This window comes from Acinonyx jubatus, chromosome X (genome assembly GCF_027475565.1).
Source record: "Acinonyx jubatus isolate Ajub_Pintada_27869175 chromosome X, VMU_Ajub_asm_v1.0, whole genome shotgun sequence".
NCBI classification, from domain to species: Eukaryota; Metazoa; Chordata; class Mammalia; order Carnivora; family Felidae; genus Acinonyx; species Acinonyx jubatus.
In genome coordinates, this window is record NC_069389.1 from 33,775,653 (window position 1) to 33,785,524 (window position 9,872).

Below are 9,872 nucleotides of genomic sequence, written 5' to 3' on the forward strand. Positions count from 1 at the left end.
TCCCTGTTCTACTCATCCACCATGGACAATGGTGGCCACTCTGGGCCTCTAGTATCGTTACTGGAACAACCAAGAACAACCACTTATATTTTCTGAGTCGGTCACCGATCTAAGAGCTTGCGGTAGATGGCATGGTGGTTGCCAACTCTGCACCCCTCTACGTAGCCACGCCTTTTGCCATGTGACTTGGTGGTGCCTCCCCTCTCCACTGATAACGGAATCGGCCCTGTGACTTGCTGTGGCTAAGGAGATCCTGGCAGATGTGATGCTCACAAAGGCTTGAAATGGACCGTGCTCTCGGGCTTGCATTCTCGTGTGGTGGCTGCAGCCCCTTTATCCTGGCCTCGGAATTAAAACATGTGGAGCAGATTTGATTGCTCTCCTGTAGCAGTACATTCAAGCCCAGCTGAACCCGAAGCTTAAAGTGGACCCACTCAGCAGAGCCTAGCCTGGGTCCACTGGTCCACAGACACTGCGGACGCATAAATGTGAGACGGGCTGGTCGTTTTGTTGGTCATTGAGTTGAGGATGTGTAGTAATAGCTGAAAGTCCCAGAACTGCTGTTTTAATGTTTGTTTTATTTATTTTGAGAGAGAGCGCAAGCGGGGGTGGGGGGGGGCAGAGAGAGGAGGGAGGAGGGAGGGAGGGAGAGAGAAGCCCAAGCAGGCTCTGCACCACCAGCACAGAGCCCGACGGGGGGCTCGATCTCACGAGCGGCAAGATCGTGACCCGAGCTGAAGTCGAGAGTCAGACCCTCAGTTGACTAAACCACCCAGGTGCCCCAAAAGTCACAGAACTCTTTAAGTACTTTTTCCACTTAACTCAATAATGCCATACTCGGGCCCTCTTGTTATTCCCATTTGAAAGATGTGGAAACTGATTCTTAGGTTAATGAACTTACTCAGGTTCACATTGCTGAGAAATGTCAGAATGGCAGCTCAAACACAGGTGTGTGGGGTTCCAAGGCTTGTGCTGTCAGCAACTATGTTTTCTTTATCAAGTACAAACCTACAGGGTCCAGGGCAGAGAGAGAACAGATCCCTTCTTCATTTCCTATGCCACTTAAATGTCAGCCAGCTGACTTGCTGTTTCCGTATCACTGGACAACTGGAGACCCTGAGATACAAAATCTCCCCTCTTCTCCCCAGCAGATGGGTCCTGTGCTTAAGGAAACTAGAGCTTACAGTGCTGGTGACTTTTCAAAGTTTGGGGAAATTCTTTGATGATGTATTGGCTTATAGAATATTAGCCATTTACTTATGAAGAGATGGAGGGGTGAGGAGTTTATATCCCCTGGCAGTTGAAGGTCAATCGGAAGAGATGAGGAGCCTCTGGATCCTTAATCCAAATCAGTGGAAAACTATGATTTGTTTTACAATATATCCATTTCACTATGATTTTCTAGGAATTTGGGGAGTATGTAAAGCCACTTGGCTTTACTTTTATTGGCTAAGAATGTGGGCTTTGGAGACAGGTGACTGAATCCAGTAACTACATGAATAAGTTACTTAACCTTTTAGTGTCTCAAGTTTTTCACCTACACAATGGAGATAATAATACTTCTGCCTTCTGATAAAATGAGGTAATGCACATAAAGTACTTACTTAACACACTATTTGGCTTTAAGATAGTTTTGGCTATGAGTGACAGAGATCCTGAGTCAAAATGGCTGAAACAATTAGGAAATGTACAATCTCACATGGTCTGGTGAAGGAGGAGAGTTCCCGGTGTGATCCAGGATATCCAGGGCTCTGGCCCTGATATATCAGCAGTGCTGTGTGTGTGGTTTTTCTCAGGTTGGGCCCCGTAGACGCAAGATAGCTCGTGGCCCCAACTGGAGCAGTGGGATTGCTTGTCCGTGGCCAGTGGAAGAGAAAGAACAAACCACTCTCAAACATGAAAAAAGAAAACTTCCTTCCTTTAAATCTCATCGAGCCAACCTTCGGTTACTGTCCTCCCCCTGAATCTGTAGCAGTTGCCGGAAGAGTGTTCTTTGGTAAATGGATTTAGCTTGGGTGTGCGAACCAACCCGGAGAAAAGAGGAATGGATTATGGTGATTGATCCACATGAGTCAGGATTCATCTATGTTGCTGGAGGTAGGGGCCGCCTTCTCTTAAGTTACATGGTATGGGTGGGGAAGGAGTGGTTACTTGAACAAGAGCAAGATCTTACTAGAAAAGAGGAAGAGGGGAATCGATTTGAAGACATTCAGCAGTGGGGACCACAGCAAAGTAGGTGCTTGATAATTGCCAGCTTTGCTGTTCTGCTTTTGCAACCAAAAGTTACTTTTTTTTTTTTTTTGTCAGTCAGATTTGGTGTTTTACAATAGGGCAACTGATATCTGGCTTTTATCCACACGCTGAAAGATAAATTTGGGAACTCTGAAGTGACAAATTATTTACATTGAAAGCTTGTCTCGCCTCTTCTTTTTTGGAAATTCATCTACCTGGAAAACATGGTTGGTCTAAACTCCATTCTTCATGTCAATGTCACCTTGAAAAGGCGAAGTTGATCATGCACAGCAACTTTTCCCTCCTTGGGCCAAGCAATATTTTCCTTCAAAAATATTATACTTCAACAGTTTTTGCACAAAACCTTGGCACTCTATGGTGGACATCTATTGTTTCTGCCCACCCACCTACCTTTCCCTTTTTTCCATGTCCTATCGGAAACCTATTCTATGTGATTTGGGTAAAGCTGACCTCATCTATACACACACACACACACACACACACACACACACACACACACACAGGAGCCAGGTTGAGCAATTGGAAAACATCATCTCTTCCTTGGCTTGAATGAACAAGTTATCAAAGGAGCCACAGCTAAGTCTTTATATATAAGCCAGTGCCTGGGAAATATAGTTCATGCATTCTCTTTATTTACATCCAGAGTTGACATGGTTTCCATCAGTCACAGGTTCTGATTATCTTGATTAGTTAGCTCTGTGAACTACTCAGAATTTCTCTAATAAAAACTGCTGTGGAAACAAAAAACTGCTCTGGGATGAATTGCGGCTCCCCAAAATACGTATGTTGAAGCTCTAACCCCTCAGTGTGATTGTATTTGGAGATAGGACTTTTAGGAGGTAATTAAGGTTAAATGAGGTCGTAAGGGTGGGATCCTAATTGAATAAGACTGATGGCATTCTAAGTGGGAGAGAAGAAGAGATATCTCTCCATAGACACACACTGAGGAAAGACCATTAGACCACACAGTGAGGAGGCAGCCATCGGCAAGCCAAGAAGAGAGTCCTGACCAGAACCAACCATCCAGGCACCGTGATCTCAGACTTCCGGCCTCCAGATCTGTGAGGAAGAAATTTTTGATGTTTAAGCCACCCGGCCTGGTACTTCATTATAGCAGCCTGAGCAAACGGAGACAAATATCATTTTCCTTCTTCGGTATCAATGTCTATTCCTTGCCAAGCAAATAAGTCCTCATTTTGGAGTGGCAAAGCCGCTGGTCAAATTGTCACTCCCTGTATCTTCAGATACAGGCAATATGCCTACGCACACCAACTACTGGGCTTAGTGGGAAAATACCAGGATGTTGTAGTGTGGGGGCAACTTTTTGTGGCTTTCTCCGAGGTCTTACAAGAAAGCCTATTCTATCTGGAAGCCAAAAAAGGAGGAGCCTATATCTCTGGCTAAAAAGCATGATCCAGAGCCTTGGTAGAAGTGAAAAAAGTCCTATTTTATGCTCCACACTAAAGTTAGAGCTCACTAAGGCAAGGAGGAGGGAAGCACAGTGGGGGATAAAATTGGTCCCAGGAAGAGATCTGCAGAAAATGGGAAAGTCTTGGCTCCTTCCAAATATCTCCAGATGAGTACTCTTTGCCTGACAAAGGTAATAATTATCCTCGGTGTAATGAGTCATTCACTCAAATTGAATGGAAGCTTTGAACTTGGAAGCAAGGGGCAGATTAACTGGGCTTCATAACCAGGCTGCTGTTTTTATTGCTGAAGTGCTGAGGCCCAAATGGAAGCTGTTAGATTAAGAATGAGGGGTTACCTGCTCGCACACTGAGACTAATTATGAAACAAGAGGTGCCACAGGGCTGGGGTTCGGGTTCAAGCACCATAACTCATCAAGGCTTTCGGCTTTGATTAGGGTCACCACTAGGTTTGTGGGGGCACCCCCTCAAGGCACGTTTTGGAAGGGGAATGGGGGCGAGCGATAGGTACAGGTTAATGTTTTAAATGTGCTACAAAGTTCGGGGGCTCGTGCCAGGTGTAGTGATTTATTGGTGAAGATTTAGGACGATGAGTATAGAAGAGACGCTTAGGCATTTATTCACTGTCCAATCAGTGCCTGTAAAGATTCTTCCGGGTGTCCCGGCGTCATCTCTTCCTGTTTCTGATCCAGGAACCATTCTTTGCGTTCTTGGATTGCCGAATGTGTCACTCCTGGGTAATTTCATATCTCTTGCTACAAGAAAAAGGTAGCACTACTGTTATTACAACAGCGGAGCTCTCCGGAACCTGTTTGTATGGAATCATGCAGATCTTCTTGCCTTTTCAGTTCCCTCATACCACTTACTCCATCTATGCAAAGCTGGTTATGGTGCCCAGGATGCTGCGTCACCCACAGTGCCGCCAGGAACTCTGGCTTCCAGTGACTCTCCCAAAGGTCACCGCTGTGTTTCATTGATGACCGTCACAAATGCAAGTCTTACTGAGTATGCAAGAAAATGCAAATGATAATCCCTTGTCTGGTCATGTTAAACTTACTGTTTAGAATTATACGGCTTACACAAGAGACTCTTAAATACAGAGAACAAACTGAGGGTGGGTGGGGGGGTGAGGGAGGGGGAAAGTGGGTGATGGGCATGGAGGAGGGCACTTGTTGGGATGAGCACTGGGTGTTGTAGGTAAGCCAATGTGACAATAAATTATATTCATAAAAAAAGAGAACTGTATGGTTTAAACACCGAACAGCACATCTTCCATCTGTATTTTCCCTTGATCTCTTTAGGCCGTCATCATTGCATTTCTAGAATACAATCTCTTTTGACGTTGGCCTCACCCCTGCTTTTCACACCTCATGGCCAGTGGGGAGGATAGGTGAGAGGTCCACAGGCAGATGGAGAAGAAGTCTCATTTGTGCAAGAGATGTCCGTCCCTTATCCTGCGTGGCTCGAGGACAGCCCAGGAGAGCATGGCGTTTCATCGATTGAAGGTAAGAGTGGACCTAGATCAGAAAGATCTGTTGACATTGCAGAGCACCAGTCTAGGGAGCCCTTGGAGGAGATGGGCACGCATACTCCTGGAGGACTAGGGATGGAGCCTGAAGCAGAGGTGGGTGATCACCCTGGGCGCCAGCAGCAGGAGGCACACAGCGCGATGGTGCCGAAGCCAGGACAAGGATACATTGTAGCTGACACATGGCTGGCACCCATGGCTCAAACTTAAGGGTAAGCCGTGGACTGTTGGTATCCCAGAGCCCCGAACTCACCCTGTATTCTGTGTAAATGGGAGACACCAAAATCAACGGTGCCAGCACCACACTTACGGCCCAGCCTTTGCGATTCTGCAAGAGGGATACTGCGCCTGCAGAGAGGATCTGCTCCCCAGACTGCCCTTCTGGAACCGGCCCTAAGACAATGCCATATGACAGAGCCTCAGGGTTCCTCAGAGCACCTGATCAGTCCCTCCCCGGGGGTTGGGAGGGGTGTAGATGGTTGCGGAGTGTCCCGAAGGGGATAAACAGAGATGCAATCTCATGCAGGCCTTGGTCTGGGCTCAGGCGGCCTCATCCAGACAGATGCTGCTGTCAGCCCTGGAGGGTGGGTCCTAGTCACTGTTAGAGGACATAGAAAATGTTCGAGTAGCTGCTTCCAGTGACCAGGACCCATGCAGACCCAGGGTGGTAAGATGAGAGGCGGTGCCCAGATAGTATTCTGGACCAGTTCAGGCATTGGAGGGGAGGAGTTAGAAAATTTCAGGGAGGGGCACCTGGGTGGCTCAGTCGGTTAAGCGGCCGACTTCAGCTCAGGTCATGATCTCGCGGTCCGTAAGTTCGTGTCCCGCATCAGGCTCTGTGCTGACAGCTCAGAGCCCGGAGCCTGTTTCAGATTCTGTGTTGCCTTCTCTCTGACCCTCCCCCATTCATGCTGTGTCTCTCTCTGTCTCAAAAATAAATAAACGTTAAAAAAAATTGATAAAGAAAACAAAAGAAAAAAAAGAAAATTTCAGGGAAAGGACTTCAAAGCTGAGGTCCCTTGAAGCACTAAGATCAGAGTAGAGGTCCTGCTTGCCCACATCTAAGGCCCACACTGGCTTTGATGACTAACCAGTTGTCTTGTTGAGAAATCTGATGGCTGGTCATTAATCAAGAGTTTTAATGACGCTGCTTTGCCAGAGTACCCGCCCCGGGTTTACGAAGGCAGGAGCGTATGATTGTTTAGTTCCCAGGCAATCCCAGGCCCCTATAACTGTTCTGACAGGTGTTGAGCTGCCAAGTGGGCATGTCCTCCAGAACTGAATTGTTTCATATGCCCTCCTTAGGGAAGTCCATGGAAGACAATGGTCAAATGTGTTCTCGCAGGGCTCACAACTCTGAGCCACGGTCTCACTTCCCGGAGCATGGACTTCTGCCGCCCATCTCCAAAAGGATATCTAACATGGGCTATGGTCCTCGTATGTTGTTCCCTCCTCTCCTCTTCCCAAAGAGAAGGAGCTTTTCTTGTGATTTTCTTGTTTGCCTTTAGAACTGATTATGGGGTACCTTGTGGGTGGTTACATTTACCATTTAGATGTGGGGTTCTTGACCTGGGGTCTATCAATGTAAAGGGACTGTGAACTTGAGTGAGAAAAAGTCATGTTTATTTTCAGTACTCTTTAACTAAAGTTTAGCATTTCCTTCCGATATCATTGCGGGCAACAGGCCACGATAGTATTAGTACTTGTCACCAATGGATCGTAGATTTTTTTTTTTTATCATGTGATGATTGTGGTAGATTCTCAAAATGTCATTCATGGATGTCACTTTTGAAATTGTGCTAGTTATTGGACCCAATATATATAGTTATTGGAACTATAATGTTTTGCTCAATACACTTCAGTATGATTCTGAGGAGTTTGTAGGTTCCTGAGGTGTCCATGGTGTGAAAAAAGTTGAAGAGAAAGGTTCAGATGGAGGTGAGCAGCCTATGAAGAGCTACATCCAGATCTGTCTTGGGGAACAGAAACCCACGACTTGGATTTGAACTGAGTATCCAGAAAAGACCTTGGTTTCTCTTTCTGAGGAGAACTGAGTGGATGTCTGTTGTAGGGGAGATTGATGCATTCAATGGTGTAAGGACATTTTTGGCAAAGTGTATGTATTCTCGGCTGCCAAGGGGTGGAGTGTAGTGGGAATATGTTAGTCCTACTTACCAAGACTCTTTTCCTCTTTCTACTGGAAATGGAATCCCCATTTCCTTTGGGGAACTAAAACTTAGTTGTGTCTAAACCCACCCTACTCTTCCCCTCCAACCCCTGCCCTGGGGGTGTGCATGTGAGCTAGGCTTGCCTAGTCACAGTGTTCCATCCTGTTGGCCGCAGGGATTGGTTTAGAGCAGGACACGTGTCCCAAAACAGACCAATCAGAGTCTTTCCTGAGATACTTCTGCTGAAAACATCTGGGTCACTTTTTGAGATTATGAGTTGCAAGGATAGAAAAACTAGAGCTGCTTGAGGCAATCTTTCCCAGCTCAGGCACAAAGGTGTTGTCAGTGGGAGGGAATGAGGCCAACAAATAAAAAGCAAGGACAAAGAAAGTGGTCAGAGAGAGACAAGTAAGTTCAGTTCAGTTCGGTTCCTTGAACTAATAAATCTCCCTTGGTTTGTTTCTTCCTGGTTGAAAATGGATCTCTGTCATTTATAAGCAGAAGATTCCTGACTCATGTGTTGAAGAAGGGAGGGAGGGAGAGAGAGAGAAAGAGAGAGAGAGAGAGAGAATGTGTGTGTATGTGTTATCCCAGCAAGTGTTGAGAATGATTGAGGATTGCACTCCTATGTAATGGGTAGTAAGGTGTCTATTGTTTTTGTTTTTCTTTCTTTTTCTTTCTTTCTTTCTTTCTTTCTTTCTTTCTTTCTTTCTTTCTTAATTTTTAAAAATGTTTATTTTTGAGAGAGAGAGAGAGAGCACGAGTCAGGGAGGGGCAGAGAGAGAGAGAGACACAGAATCCGAGGCAGGCTCCAGGCTCCGAGCTGTCAGCACAGAGCCCCATACGGGGCTCGAACCCACGAGCCGTGAGAGCATGACCTGAGCTGAAGTCGGACGCTCCACCGACTGAGCCACCCAGGCGCCCTTCTTTTTGTTTTTATTGATTAAGAAATGACACAGTGATTATATAATCCTCCCGTAGTCACGTGGATAGAAAGTGACAAAGCCAGGAAAATAGGATTTGATCTATTTTATCCCCAAGCCCACATTCTATATGAACTCAAGTAGGACAATGAGATAAGAAATCCATCCTTTAGCACTTGGATTCCTCAAACTTTCCTGGTGTTTTGCTTGGTGCATGAGAGGTGAGTGCACAGTGGATGCCTTCACCATCTCAATCCCCTTCTTCCCTTCTGACTTTCTCCCTCTAACCTAGTGCTGACAGCCTGATCTTACAGCATCGTGCTGTCTTACGTCTAAGGGCTTTGGAAGCCTAGGCTCTGTGATGTTTATGGCCACCCTTTCAAAAATTAAAATGTTTTTCTCTATTTATTTGCTCTATCATTTCTTCTTTGGGTCAATAAATGCTGCTAGTTGAAATGGAGGGTTCCTTTGAGAACCTGGGGCTTTCTTTATTTTATTGTTCATTCCTTCTGTCTTCCCTTCCTTCCTTCCTTCCTTCCTCCATTTCAAGCTGTGTCCTTATTTATTTTTTTCATTATGTTTCATCAGATATCTCTGTGTCTTTGCCGTGGGAGCAAGTTATTGAGATACCACATACGTTTCCCACCCCCCGCCTTCGTTGCGACGTTAAGGAAACCCGTGGTGGGGGTGACAGATGTGATACCACGGTGAGTCTGGAGAGGAGGGGTTGCACTGGCCTGAGACTGCCTGAGGGCAGATTGTGGTCCGGAGATGGTGAGTCTGGTCCTGCCTCCGTCCCGGGAAGCATCGCAAGTATCAGATAAGTCCTTTCCGTTATGAGGAGTCCTAATTAATGCATGTGCTGATTTGTTCTTCCCTGCTGAGGCCTGCAGATTAATGCTTACTGGGTGCTACATGTGTTACCTCTTATGTATCTTTAATAAAAATAACACTGGCTACCATTGACAGTGGCCTTACGGTGTTTGGGGGCCTATGCCAAGCCCTTTGCATTCGTTCTCTCGTCCCCCTTTCCAACACCCGATGACACAACTCTTGGGCATCATTCCTCTTGCCGCATGGAGGAAGGAGCTGAGGCTCAAAGAATTTCAGTAAATTTCTCAAGGTCACACTGCTAGAAAGAGGCAGGGCGGGTTTCACACCAAGGCTTGTTTGATTTCATAGCACTTAACCACTTGCCACTGTGCTGTTATGTTTTAATGTTAAGGGGAAGTGAGAAATGTAATAATAGAACTTTGGCAAGGTGGCAATAAAAATGAGGTAGGGCTGTTCATCCCTCTTACAACTGCCCTTCTCCCGATCCCCTTGTCTTTACGTGCCGGAGGTGCTCGGAATACTGATGGGGCGCGGGGAGCACGGAGGGCGTGAGTGAGGAGCCAGCAGGCTCCTGGGTCCAAGGTGGACCTAGTCAAGCAGCAAGTGCTATTTCCGCTCCAGGGTCCGCCAAGTAACTATCAGAGAGCCTTTAGGGCCGTGGTATGGAGGGGACAGGGAAAGAGGATGAATAGATGCCTACCAGCTCTGTGACCTTGGGCAACTTACTTAACCTCTCTGG

The 9,872-nt window shown here is 46.4% G+C and overlaps 1 long non-coding RNA gene across 1 annotated transcript; it reads left to right on the plus strand.

The window, feature by feature from the left end:
• Nucleotides 1–4,849: 4,849 nt before the first annotated feature.
• LOC128311504 (uncharacterized) lies at nt 4,850–9,265 on the plus strand. Its single transcript, XR_008289951.1, has 2 exons — nt 4,850–5,185; nt 8,888–9,265. It is a non-coding gene; the product is annotated as an uncharacterized LOC128311504 (long non-coding RNA).
• The last annotated feature ends 607 nt before the right edge of the window (nt 9,266–9,872 follow it).